General features: G+C 30.3%; 1 protein-coding gene across 2 annotated transcripts in view; it reads right to left on the reverse strand.

Annotated features, from left to right (window-relative positions):
* The window catches only part of LOC129984748 (uncharacterized), a 143824-nt gene that overhangs the window by 28261 nt on the left and 100693 nt on the right, over positions 1-14870 (reverse strand). The gene's annotated exons all lie outside the window — the stretch shown is intronic.

The raw sequence follows: 14870 nt of genomic DNA on the forward strand, positions 1-14870 counted from the left end.
TGACCGCTATTTTCCATTTTCTTTCTTACCATTCCATTTCCAGGTCTTCTTAAAAAAGGAATAAGAAAGTAAAAGAGATTTTTTTCTTCTAAAAAAAAAAAGAAGTAAACTTTGATAAGATTTGGAAAGGTGATTCGAATTTGAGATGGAAAATAATCTCAAAGAAGGCTTCTAGATTCCACATCTATTCCATATATTAAGGGAGGAGGGAAAAAAAGACGTTGAAGTTCATCTGTTCTTATCAAAGTTTAAAGAACTGCATTCAGATCCATCCACTTTGGATCGGAACTGTAGAATATGGGCTTCCAACTTTTTCCAAAGAGCATTAAAAAATATTCCGTTCTATGTTTCTGTAATTAATTTATTCCGACTAAATTGAAATAAAAGAATTTGGTTTGGTTATATGGTTATATTAACGTCCCGTTTGAAGCAACACTAGGGCTATTTTGGGACAGACATCGTAATTTTGAACTGCGGTCAGATGACGAGAACGACACCTGAGCTGGCACACCCCTCTCCACACCACATCACACTAGTGGGAGGATGTTTAGTCTTGGCGGATTTAACGTGCAACAGACCCCCTTACACGACGGGTCTTCGGTGGAATCGGGTCACGAACCTGAAACCCTCCGGGTCCGAAGCCGAGACCTTATCACCAGGCCACCGCGGTCCTCTGAAATAAAAGAAATTGAAAGCAAAAATGAAAGCACAAGGAATAGTTTTGGATGTGATATATCATTATTTATATGATTTCTTCATTATTATTTACAGTTCAAAGGGATACTCTACGAAGAGTAAGAATATTGAAGTGGATTTTACGCATGCGCATTATGGACGTAGATTAATCTTCTACTTATATTTTTAAATAAATAATGGTGTCATGTTTAAAAAAAAATATCAGAAGTATGTTATATTTGATGACCGCTAAGGAAGGATCGCATGCTTAATATGATATGTTTATAAGTTATATAGACACATTCTATATATATTATCACATTATATGTAAATTGTAACATATTTTATAGAAAAAAGCATTCAAGCACCTTTGAACCTAAAATTAATAAATGTAGCACATAATTACATCTTGGATAGTAAGAAATTAAGAAAAGAAAGGATTTTATCAAAATTTTAATTAAAAATCAGTCGAAGTTTTTATATTTCTCTTTGTTTTCATTGAAACATGTTATTGAGCAAAAAACACCTTTAAATCGTTTAAGATTCAAAAAATAAACTTGCCAGATTTAATTTTTTATATTTACAATTTTTTTCTATAATTATTATTATTTTTAAATGCGTTTCGACGCTATTTGATAAAAAATAATCATGAATTAATAAAAAAATAATTGCTATTATTTATCTTTCAAGTTTTGACGGTCTTTCTCAAAATACTTACCTTTTCACCTAATACTTTTATTCCACATTTTTTTTTTGCAATCTTTAAATACATGTTAGGTGCCATTTTTTTTTTTTTTTTTTTTTTTTTTTTTACAAGCTCTTCTTTATTACCTCAGCACGCGTTACCACTGTTTCTGCTGATGGAATATGGAAACCTTGAAGATGTTTCTTCAAATTCGTGAGAAGAAAAAAAAAAAAATTACATAGTGCTAAATTTGGACTACAAGGAGGATGGGAAATATATGTGACGTTGATTTGAAGTATGATGCTGAGAAGTCTGAAAAAAACCCCGTGCACAAACATGTGTTAGTAAATTTCTTCATGTGATTCGACGGCCTTCTAATGGCGTTGTCGATACTTATTTCCGTTAGAACAATTACTGGAATACCCGATTTATTTTCCTTTGTAATCAATTGTCTTCATTCTTTAAGAGGACATTCTCTACCTGTCCTACAAGGAAAGAATAACTCCCCATAAATTTTCTGTAACATTAAAAAAACTAGATTTTTTTTAGCCACTTTAAAAAAAATTATGAACATTTTTTATTAAATAGTCTCCGTGACTTGACAATAACATTTCCCGATGTTTTAAAGACTATGTTTATATCCCCGTGCATTTTGACGATATTGAAAATATTTTGTGTGTGAGCATTATTGTTGCTGCATGACTGAGACTAAAGTTTAAAGATAAAATAAAGATAGATGAATCAATTTGAAAGATTTTTTCACGTGAACCATAACTGACTATTCCGACTTGCCCTGAGACACGCTGAAAAAAAATCTGAATGACTGGACGCCGCAATAGCATGGGGGGAAGGGTACTGAGGTCGAATTTTAAGGGGCATCACCTACCATGATACACCTCCTCCCGTAGCAGGCCGGTCCCATCATTGATAGGGGATAGCCGACACCACACCATTTCCCCCCTCCCCAGGGCGGTGAGAACCAACCATTATTCTGGAAACTACTCATTCGCATATCTGCTTCCTATGGGACAAATTCTCACAATAAGATATTTCGCACTAGAGGGTGAAATCTCTTTTAAATTTCTTTTAATAATTCTTGGCCGATTGAACAAAAATAACCTTAGAATGTTCAATTATTTCTTTTATCATTCTTCTCATGGCAACGAGTTGCCTTATTCCATTTTGCTTTTGTGTCTGTGTGTTATTATTATTATTTTCTTTTGTTTAGTTTCAATAAAAACCTTTTAATTCAGTAGAATTTTCCTTAAAAATTTCAAAATGGGGATAAAATATATAACTGGAATTTTATTGGTTTAAGTTATTGAGTGGACTATCCAAAGCAGATAACCAAATTTGCATCTGGATATGTTATCGGATAAGGAATGGAAGTATAAGCAGTGGTGTTTCGCGTTTAAATAAATAAATAAATAACCCCACACCAATTAAAAACTTTCAATTAAAATTTTGTATATAATAAAAGGTCAATAAAATGAACTTTCGAAGATTATGATATCTTAATTATATCAGGTATTAATTTAGAAAAATATTTTTCATTTTTTAATAAGAGAATGAATGCTAAAAGTTTTATCGATATCTACATTATTATTAATATTTTGTTTTTTTGAAAAATTCGAATTTTTGACACGAGACTGCCGGCCTCCTGGCTTAGGGGTAGCGCATCTTTCCCGTGATCTCGGCATCCCAGGTTTGAGTCCCGGTTCGGGAATTGTTGTTTTTCATCTGTTCTATCTATGAGAAGTGTCAATGTGCATCCCTGTAAAAAGGGGCTGTACGGGCGATTGATTGATTGATTGCATTTTAATGGCGCAAAAGCCAAACATGGTTATGCTGCGCCAAACGTATGGTGAATATATAAACATATAAGGCTGTGCAGGCGAATGTCATGCGTGAGTAGCTAAGACGTAGTCTTGGCCCTAGTCGACTTACAAAAGACGCCCCCTCGGCTGAAAATCGCTGACTTCACCAGCGCGATTGTCCATGGCAAGTGTCATTACATTAGAAACAACAACAACAATATACGAGACTATCCTAAGAGTCTACGAACATTTTTTAACGAACGTCTACGAAAACGTATTAATTTTGTGTGTGTAAACATTATTTTTTTTTAAATAAAAAGCCCATCGGTAACAAAAAAAAAAAAAAAAAAAAAAAACAGATTTATGATGGACAAGGAAAACAAAATTTCTACAATAATGAGATAAAATGTTGCAACTACAGAATGCAAATTTTCAATTGTGGACTGTTTGCTTCAAAATTATTAATGAGGCAATTTCATTGGCTTTGAGAATCTTTTTGTTACCCTCATACGTTTTGCTTAATGAAAAAAATGTAATGAGATAAGAACTGATAATAATTTCTATTTTTATTTAAAGGAGAAAAAACTATTTTTGATAGTTTTTTTTTATTATTATTATAATTTACTTCACATGTTGAATAAGAATTAGGTGGAAATAAGAATTTTAATCATTTTGAAATTTTTCATCATTTTTCATTTTTTTTATTCTTTTCATCATTCATTCATTCATTTCATCATTCATTCATTCATTCATTTCATCATTCATTCATTCATTCATTTCATCATTCATTCCTTCATTTCATCATTCATTTCATTATTCATTCCTTCATTCATGTCATCATTCATTTCATTATTCATTCCTTCATTCATGTCATCATTCATTTCATTATTCATTCCTTCATTCATTTCATTATTCATTCCTTCATTCATTTCATCATTCATTTCATTATTCATTCCTTCATTGCATTTTCATCATTTTTTCGTCGAGATTTGAAATATTTCCTCATTATTATTCGCTTATAAAATACTCCCTTAAATTAACCACAGCTGCATTTTCACTCACATATCCAAATGAAACTTCATAATATGACTTGGAAAAGTTCACAGCTGGACAGGTCAATTCCATTGCTACAGTCCCATTCAGCGTTGTCTGATCAAAATGTCGAGATAAAGCAACGCCTCTTCCCTCAAGTCTTAGTTTATTGAATGAAGCCCTTATTTTTTCCCTTAAATTATCACTTGATATAGACTTATTTCATGAAAACAAATCATAAAATCTATATATTTAAAGTTATGAGAAAAATCAAATTACCAGTCTCCTAGACCTGAACATTGCACCGATTTCGTCAACTTTTATTTCATAGGAAAACACTTAACCTCCTGGGTTCATCATCAATAATCACTTGTCCCCATCACTCAATTTCAAGAGAAATCTACAAAATACTTCTTTACTGTACCTTTTTCAAAGGGGAAAACCTTGACAGAGTTTCCCAGCCCTATTACTGAAAAATGATTTCACCAATTTTCATTCATTTGAAAACTCATGACGTTATACATCATCAATGATCACCTGCCCCTATCATTCCCATCTTCCATTGTCTAGAAAAATCACAAATTCAAATAACACAGTTCAAGCTTCAACAACTGAATCAATTTCACAAATATTTATTTGAAAAGTAACTTCGCCATTTTGTCGATATAGTTAAAAATGCTGAGTGATCTGTGTTTACTGTGCAGTCATAATTTAAAACATTATTTTCATTTGGTTTGATAAGATGAAGTTCATCAAATTTGTTAACGCTCCTAAATTAATGCTAATAATATTTTGGGCGAATAGTCGCTCGCGGAACTCGACGTAACAATGTTGAAATTAAATTTTTCTGTGAAATAAAATAAAATTCCCCGTGAAAAGGCTTACAATGAAATTTAGTTTCTATTCAGTGCTAAACGAAATAGTAAAGTATCTCAACTTGTTTTAGAAAAACATTTCAGATGTTATACATTTTATATTTAATTATAATATAACAAACAATTTTATCTTCAAAATAACTGACTAAAAGTTGAAAAAAGTAATTTAATATGAAATACTATATAAATAAGATATTATACTCGTGAAATACAGTTGAGAGTGTTTTCTGATAATTTTTTTTTATTTCAAGAATGGCCTTTTCAGTGTTTCAATGTTGTTTATTCAATTTATACTGTTAGTTCACACTCTCCCTATTTGTTTGTTTGTTTGAATGAGGGATATTTAGGGATTTTTAGCTACAAAGACTGTCAACAATATCTCCAATTAATAAATGTCAACAAATTTCAAGTGTTGTAGGAAAATATGGAGAGACAGTTTATCTGCAAATGCTTTGCTCGTGAGTTGTTTAAAATTATAGGTTGAAAGACAATTGAGGCCCAACTTCGACCACAGGCAACGTCTGATGGTTGAGTATTTTTGGCATTGCAATATATATATATATAGTTCAAATTTTCAATCGTTAATAAAATACTTTTTATTCATCCACTCAAGCTCAAATACATTTTTTTTAAACTTATAGTGGAGGACACTTGATCTCAATACAGTTTTTTTTTCAAATATTAATTAATTAATTAATTAAATGCGTCCAGAAATTTCTATTTGGTCGCCAAAGTCGCCAAATCCGTCGTCATATATCCAAATGGTTGCCAAGTTTGTCGCCAAGCTCTATATTGCCGCTTAATATTGTAATTCTGTCATATGTATATACATATTTATATTAATTGTAATTATTTAATAAAAATAATTAAAATAAAAAAAATTGGTGACTTAAGTAGGAATTGACTTAAAATTTTTTTTTATTTATATTGCTTGTTTTTTTCTTTTATGAAACTCGCATCCAAATACAATTAGTACTAGAGATATTTTGGCAATTCCGTTGGATGAGTGAGCGCCATTTGAAGAACGTAATACAAAATATTAATTATGAAAAAATAGAATGCCTTAAACTGGGATATTTTTGATAGCTTTTGATAAAAATGATGCTTGGTTTCCTACTAAGTTTCTGAACCAAGTAATAAGGATACCTTTGATTTTATTGCACAGAAAGTATTTTCAAAGAGAAGCATTTTGTACATTTAAATTCTTGTCAATTGTTTATAATTTTTAATCGACACTTTTGCTTTTTACTTATTAAAGAAGTATTTAAGGTATTTAAGTTAAATTTTTCGAATATACTATTTATTCAGACATAGTTAAAAAGCTGCTTATTTTGCTTAAATCAGCATAAATTCCATTTCAAAATCCCTCTTAGATTTAAATTTTATATTACATATCTGTTTAATAATATAACTTGGTAAAGTTGTACAAAAAGTCTGGGTAAAAATAGGGCAACTTTGCCGATCTAATATGCTCTCTTTTTCTTAAATTGTTTTAGATTTCTTTTCAAATCGGGTGTTTTCCCGTCTGTTTCATAATTTTTTAGCTGCAAAGACGCATTGCAACATAGTTGAAAAGCCACACATATAAAAATTATGATAGTATTACCTTGGAATTTACTTTGTATATTGTGATTAATAAGAGAATAATTAGAGGAAAAAATTTGAAAGTTATAATATCCGTCGAAGAGACATTGAAGGAAAACCAAATAAAACCGTACAAAAAAAATTCGAAGCCAAATGCCAGACTTTATTGCATATAAGATGAGAGCCTCGAAAATGTCCTTTTTGTGCAATCTAGGGTATAAAGATCTTTTGATATTCTTACAAAACTCTCTCAATTGTCTTAGTAAATTTAAAAAATAATAATTTTAGAATTCTTGGTCGTGAATAAAGCCAGAAATGAAGTTAACTCCAAATTAAAATTTGCGTTGCGCCCAAATGCGTTGAAAAAATAAGGCCCATGTTTCCAAAATTTTATCTAAAAAAACCCATTATAGCAGCTCTTGCTTTATCATAATACTAGCCGCCTTTGGCGACCAGCCGGTTCGCCAATCTTAATGTTCGTTTAAATTTTAATAATTAAATAGCTTGAACCGGAGTTTAACCCCCTTCTTCGCCAAGTTGCGATAACGCGCCAAAGCTGGCAATCTTTATTATGCACTATAATTGAACATCTGCTCCTTTGCTTTTGAACATTTCGCTAGGCCGTTGTTGGCGATTTTTAAAAATTGCGCCAAGCAGGGGTTAAACTCCGGTCGTACCATTAAATAATTTACGCAATTCCAACTTTAATAGATTCTTCAGCAAATATTTTAAAACTTCAAATTTTGATAGTCATATAATTCCCTCATAATATTATAAAGGCCTTCAGTCATAGCGTGATATGTATCTCTCTCATTTTCTGTTACCCCTCGTAGAAATTATGCTTTAAATCAAAGTGGAAATGATTAATCTGCAATTAATATAATAATATTTTTTACTGAAACAAAGCATTTTTTTAAATATGATTACTGATAATAGAGTCACTGAGCGTTTAAACTTTATGGACACTAAAGAATATCTTTCTTAATTTATGTAATATCTCAAGAATTTGTCAACAAAATTTTTTCAGATTCATCTTGAGCAGATCGATTCATTAACAATGTTTCATTTTAAATGCATTAAACACTAAGAAAATAAAATGAATCGTTTAAAATAATCGGTCGAAAACAGGTTTAAAAAAACTACTTAAAAAAACGATGTACTTAAAACTATAAGCATATACAAAAAATATATAACCAACATAAATACAATTTACTTACAAAAGCATGCAACTAACCTAAAAATAGTTTAAATCGTCCGTTGGTTGTCATGTCAACAATCAGAACACAATGTGCATGTGTGAATTTTCTTCGCCAGTTACGTTAACGCAAATGAGTGAATTTTTCTTCCCCAGTTGGGGTAACGCTATGCAGATTATACATTTTTAATTTCCTTTATTCTGTGTTATTTTAATTCAAAAGTACTTCAGAATGAATCTGAAACATGGATTAATTAACAATGTTTCATTTTAAATGCATAAAAGTTTAAGAAAATAAACAGAATCGTTTGAAATAATCCGCCGAAAAACGTTAACCCTAGCCTCATTACTGTTGGGAGAAAAAAAAACTGAAGCCTTACTCATTTGACGGTGGGGAAAATGGAAGATTTTTTTGGCGGGAAAGTTAGTTTTTAATTAATAATTAAAATTCTAATTAAAATTTCAAAAAAAGGGACCCTAGGTGCACATTCCCGACCTCTCAGGTATACATGTACCAAATTTGATAGCTGTATGTCAAATGACCTGGCCTGCAGAGCGCCAACACACACAAATTGAGCTTTATTATAAGTATATAGATTACTTATTTATAAATTACTTATTATAATGAAGATTAAAATCGGAAGAAAAGAAAATGAAAAATGATGCAGACAAAATTTCTCAATGTAATATATAATAATGCAAACAATGTTAAACAAATTTTAAGAACAATTAAGGCTGCTAAGAACGACAAGAGAAGTGGCGCAACTTGTAAAAAAAAACAGAATTATGTTTAAACCGAAGCTTTAGTTAAAAGAAATCGAATTACATGACAAAATGGCTTTTTCAAGCAAACGGATTTATCAAAACGTATGCTGAAATCTCTCATTTTTTCCATCTGATTTTTTTTTTGTTGCATTGTTTGGATGTCGATATAGTAACTGAAGTAGACAAATTGATTTTCAGTATAGCTTCTAATTATCTGACACTATTTTTTTTTTTATCTGTTGACAATGCCAAGTTGTTGCTTAACGTATTTTTTCTAAATCATTGTAAAAGTGCTAATATTTACTCACTAACCATCATGGTAGAACCAGGGTCCGTATTTTTTTTCTTTCGTTGATAAAAAAGGCCGTAAATTTTGTTGGAACGCGCAGAATACTAATTATCTGAATTGTTGTTGTTTATTTATAAATTATTAAAAATGTCTGTAGATCTGAAAGTAACTCAAAACATTTACGCCTTAACCTTGGAAGGGAAATATCATCTACAGTACACTCCCGATTATCCGCGGAATTGGGTGGCGCGGCCACCGCGGATAACAAAAATCGCGGATAATCCGAAAAAAAAGCTAAAAACGGGTATAGCAAAAAAGAAAACAGTCATTCCAACTTTGAAAAATCGTTTTATGTACAATAAAACATAAAATAAACAGCAGGAAATGTTTAACTAACGCTTAATATTTTAGTATATCACTCAAAACTAACCTAAAATGCATTTTGTTAATGAAAACAGAAAAGTGCTTTGTATTTACGAGAGGCGTCAAGGATACACAGAAAAATGAATACATATGTACTGTTTTAATACTGTAATGTATTATGTAATTACAAAAGCATTACTGTAAAACTGCACCTTTTTGAAAAAATCAGTCAAAAAAAAAAAAAAAAAACTTTGTGCGGCAGGCGCGGATAATCGGGAGTCTGCTGTATATATCTTTTTCATTGGTAATGTGGAGTCAGTTTGAACAAAACGCTAAAATTAGTCAATTTTAAATGTTGACACATTTAATTAAATAAAAAGTATTTTCCTTTAGTAAATATAAACAATTATTGCATAAATGGTATTTCTTCATACAAATTTAATTACTCTTTACGCATTGTGATTTCTTTTGAAAAATACAAGAATTCAAAGAATGATTATAAAATATTAGGATAGATACAGTCAAGATGTATTATATTTTTGAAATAAACATATATATCCAATGCATATTTAAAGCGAAAACTAATTTAAAATGAAAACAAAAGCTAATTTGAAATAAGATTACCTAAGACAACTATTATTAAAATGGTGTATTAAAATAGTGTAACTTATTTTTTTATTTTTAATATTAAATCCTATGAAGGGACGAAAAAACACTACCTCTTTCTCCGTTTTTTATTAAAAATATTATTTGCCGTGATAGTAAACTAAACTGATATTTTGATAGTCATACCTTCTTAAAAAGACAATTGAAAAACACTGATTTTTTTTAATGTTATCCATAGTCTTCCTACATCTTTAATAAATGCACCCACTCAATCTTTTTTTTTTTTTTTACTTCTGCATAAACATCAATTAAAAAATTTAAGAATGATCATATAAAAAAATTGAAATGAAGTGCAATTTTATGATTGATAGAACGAAAAATATTTTGATTCTTCAAAATCGTGTTCAGTAATGTTCAGGCAAAATGCATCTACAGAACAGAGCATCTCCAGTTTGCGGCAATGTTAGTGTCAAAATGATTAATGAAGCAATTTCGTTGGCTGTGAGAATCTTTTTGTTGCCATCGCTTATTCTGTTTGGTATAAAAAAAATCGTCTGATGTCTTTGTAATATTTTCCTCTGAACAACAAATCACGAGGCTCTTTATTTATCACGCGCTATTAATGTTGAGATGGGGGGAAAATATAAATTACGAAGATGTCAACGTTGGAAAATAACAAGAATTTAAAGAAGCAACTAAAAAAAAAAGGCTTAAGAAAGATGGACTAATTGCTTTGTAGCAGTATGTGTAATGTGGCATGAAATTTCCTTTTTGTAAGAACTATTTTTACTGTTAGAAATGGAACTTTGAAGTTTTTTTTTTTTTTTTTTTTTTTCAAAAAATAAAAAATACAAAGGAAAAATAATGAAAACTTTCTTCTTCCTCAAAAAAAATATTTCTACAATAAGAAACAAAACTTGTTTTATTTGTTCAAAACAATTTTCTATGATTTAAAAATCAGCGATAGTTTTCCTCATTAAACTTTCTCGCATCCTCTCCTTTAAAAATCGTGTACCTCTTCCCCTGCATTATATTCTGAATCTTGGATAAGATCCCAAATGCAATGCATGGCACTGATGAATTATAATTACAAAATACAATGGAACCTCGGTTGAGAAGCATAATCCGTTCCTGAATCTTATTCATAATGCGAAACACTCTTTAAACGAGACAATTTTTTTTCTATACTATAGAAATCCATTTTCTATACTATAGAAATCCATTTTCTATACTATAGAAATCCATTTTCTATATTATAGAAATCCATTTTCTATACTATAGAAACCTATAGAAAATCATTTAACAGTGAACTAATTGTTCCATTCCGAAAAAAATACTAAAAATAATTTAGAATAATGTAATTTTTTTATTTGTAATGAGTGTTCTTTTTTACAAGAAAATTATTTAAAGACATTTGTCTTTGGTTAATCTTCAAATTTTGGCGAAAATGAGACACAGCATTAACATTAATTAAGTTTGTAGCACACATAGCTAGAGTCAGAATGATACTTCTTGAAACATGATGCAATAATTTCCCATGCTTTCAACAACTCCCTTATTTCACAGGAAAGTTGTTGCTCTGTTGCTAGCTATTTTATTTTTTTCTCTCCTGACTAGATTTTCGGTTTTTATTATGTGTTTCCACCAACTCATCGATATCGTTGCTATCCACATCTAGTCGCAAAATCTTGGCCATTGATAAACTCTCTTCGATTAAGGCTTTACAGCACTTGCCCAAACCTCTCGGAATCAAGTTCGATAACGCTGTCCGGCCAAAACTTCTTCCATGTGGATATAAGAGTTCTCTTAAAGTTTGCGCCCAACAAAAACGGATAAAGGTCAAACGAACATGTGATATCATGGTGTCACCTCGCTACTCATTCTTCGAAACATCGATCGTTAACCGAGATACTTATTTGCATTTTGTTTTGCTCCTTATAGGAATTACTGATTATGCAAGGTGCTCCTTAAGCAATGTTTGAGTGTATAGCTGTTTTGTTGCTTTTATCTTGTAATTTTATGAAATATTTTGCGAATATGTATTTTGGGTGAGTATTTTCCAACCTAATGTAACGAAAAATTGCCAAGAAACTATAGTTGTAGACATAGGATCATGCACCGAATCTCATTGATTTCAGTCATTGTGTTTAACTACATGCGAGAGTACAGGCTAACAAGCGGTCAATCCTTTGACAGATTTGATTCAAAATTTGATAAGAAACTACATTATAGAAACAAAACCTGTGTGCCAAAATTTATCAGTCTAGCTTTTAATGTTTGGAAGTCATAGAGTTTACAACTTGAATATCCAGACAGACAGACATCCTCTGAATGGATTTTATTCAAAATTCAATAGAAGTTGACAAATTTTGACTAAAGTAGCTGTATTAGATTTCATCCGTTTTTTTTTTTTTTTTTTTTTTTTTTTTTTTTTTTGAGTCATCATGGTCACAGAGATACGGATAGACAAACAAACAGATATAATACCAAAAATGTATTTTTCGAATTCATGGAGATTTGAACATGGAAATTCCTCAAAGTCTCGCATTCAAATTTCTTTGACGATTACAATAGTTGCTCTAGATTCCGTATTTGAGAAAGCCGTGACGAGAGGTTAAAATTTATAGTCGGAAAATGGAAAGCATGATGATGTTTCAGGCCTGCTTCATCTATCCTTATTAACTTTTCAAAATTTACTCCTAGTGATAGGTTTCATACGAAAAATGTATTTAATATAAATATAAATACTGTTGTGTTAATGGCGTATTCATATTAAACATAAAAATACAGTTACGGTAACAGTGAAAAGTATTAGTGTAAATTATATCTGAAAGTATTTTTTAAAATTCATTAAAAACACAGAATTTTTTTTAATTGGAATAAATTATTTGCCCTTGAAAAATTTGTTTTTTAAATTTTAAAGCGAGTTTAAAGTTTTTGCTGCAAAAATATGTCCCAAAATTATTGAAGATAAACATAAAAATTTTGTTCCCATTTAATTAAAAAATTTATCAAAATTAAAAAAAAAATTCTTTTCTTAGAGAGCATTACATGCCAAACTCGGTAATTCTAGGTAAAAGGACTTGCCCTGTAGGGCGTTTAAAAAATTTATTATATTTTATTTTATCACGCATACCTCATTTTGCAAATAATATTCCAAACTATGAACATTATTATACCAATGTATGGGAAATCTATTTTGCAATTATGTTTATTTCTAAAGGATAAATAATCAATAGGAGGTGGTCTCCTGAAATTTCTCGCATATTCACCAGTTAATGTCTTATCCTTTCTCTCTGCATAAAACTATGAACCTCGATAGGCCTTATGCTTTAGACCATTGTGCTGATAAAATCGCCATTTGTTGCCATGAGAAAGTTTTAGCACGCATTGTTGCCAATTTTTCTTTAAAATTTCGATATTCCTGGGCCAATAGCTGAAAATGAGCCCCAGACTATTACTGATCCACCATCATGCTTCACAGTTGCTTTCAAATTCTTTGTGCAAAATTCATCGTTCGAGTTCCTACAGGCGTAAGGCTTGCCATCGGATAAAAAAAATGTAGAATTTGCTCTCACCAGCAAATAAAACATTTTTCTAATAAGAAAAATCCTTGTTTTTATGTTCCTCGCGAATTTAAGTCTTTGTCTGATTTTCCTTATTCATGAAAGGTTTTTGTCTGCACTTTCTTCCATTCAAATCGGAGTTATGGAGTACATTTTTTATTGTTGATGGGATAATTTTATTTCCCTTTTCCTTTTACTTTCCTTTTCAGTAATAATACATAGGTTTGGTGCACTAAGGATCGGATTTGCTTTTACTTTTCTTATTAAATATTGCTCATCTGCTTCTTTGAAAATCTTCTTGTGGGTTGTCTCAGACTTATTTTCCACTTGATTATTGGTTTTGAAGCGTTCTATGATATCATGAACCATTGATTGACTTAACGGACTATTTTTTTCACAAATTTACTTTTTTATGTCTAAATTTTTAGTTATAATTTATGAATTGGCTCTATTAGGTTTGTTTTTTAGCTTGTACAATAAATTCACTGTTAAAAAAACCTTTTCGTGTTTTTTTAAATTTATTTTAGTTACAATATTGTGGCATTTTTATAATTTTATAATTCCCTATGGTGTCCGAGATTGGCTTGTGGCGACTGTATATTTTAGATGCTAAATTTGTGTACGAAATTTCATTTCCTAGCTGTTTCCTGCGTTCTGTAGGTACAGTGTTCACTTGAACTCGAACAGCCAGATAAACAGACTTCTTTTGAATAGATTTCATTCAAGCTTTTGTAAAAATCTAAAAATTTGGTCCTCATTCCATATGTCAAATTTAAATCATTTAGTTCAAAGCATTTTTGAGTTATCTTTGCGCAGATAGACAGACTGATAGATATGATACCAGAAATGCTTTTGTCGGAATCAAGAAGGTCTGAAACGTGGAGATTCGTCAAATCTCGTGTTAGAATTTTTTGCCGATTGTAATACTTCCTGTATTCTTTACATACTAGAGAATAATGAAAAGTAACAATGAAATTGGAAGAGGTTAACTCTTTTTTGATTTATAGCTTCATTGCTAATATTTGACTACAAATCCTTTTCTAACTTCACACAGAGCAGGATATAAATATGCCGCAATCTTTACTTCGGTGTTAAATTTCAGCTAATTAATATTATTTAGATTGCTTTTAGAATCTAACTAAAAACAAAGACACAAAAAAACGTTCTTTTTTTCTTATCGGCTATTAACAAAAGAAGCAATGTAATTTAGAAATAAAGTTATGAAAAGCAATTTAAAACAAACAAATGACACTTAAGAAATATTTAAATACTTCCTTATCAATATTAACAAAATCCCATAATAATTTATATAAATTATGTTCTTAATTATTCAATTTGCATCTCATGTATGCTGGAAATAAGCTTTTTTGTGTTGATGAAATGTTTGGATCTGATATTCTAACCGATGCTTAAATGAG

The sequence above is a fragment of the Argiope bruennichi genome, chromosome 9 (assembly GCF_947563725.1).
Source record: "Argiope bruennichi chromosome 9, qqArgBrue1.1, whole genome shotgun sequence".
In the NCBI taxonomy this organism is placed as follows: Eukaryota; Metazoa; Arthropoda; class Arachnida; order Araneae; family Araneidae; genus Argiope; species Argiope bruennichi.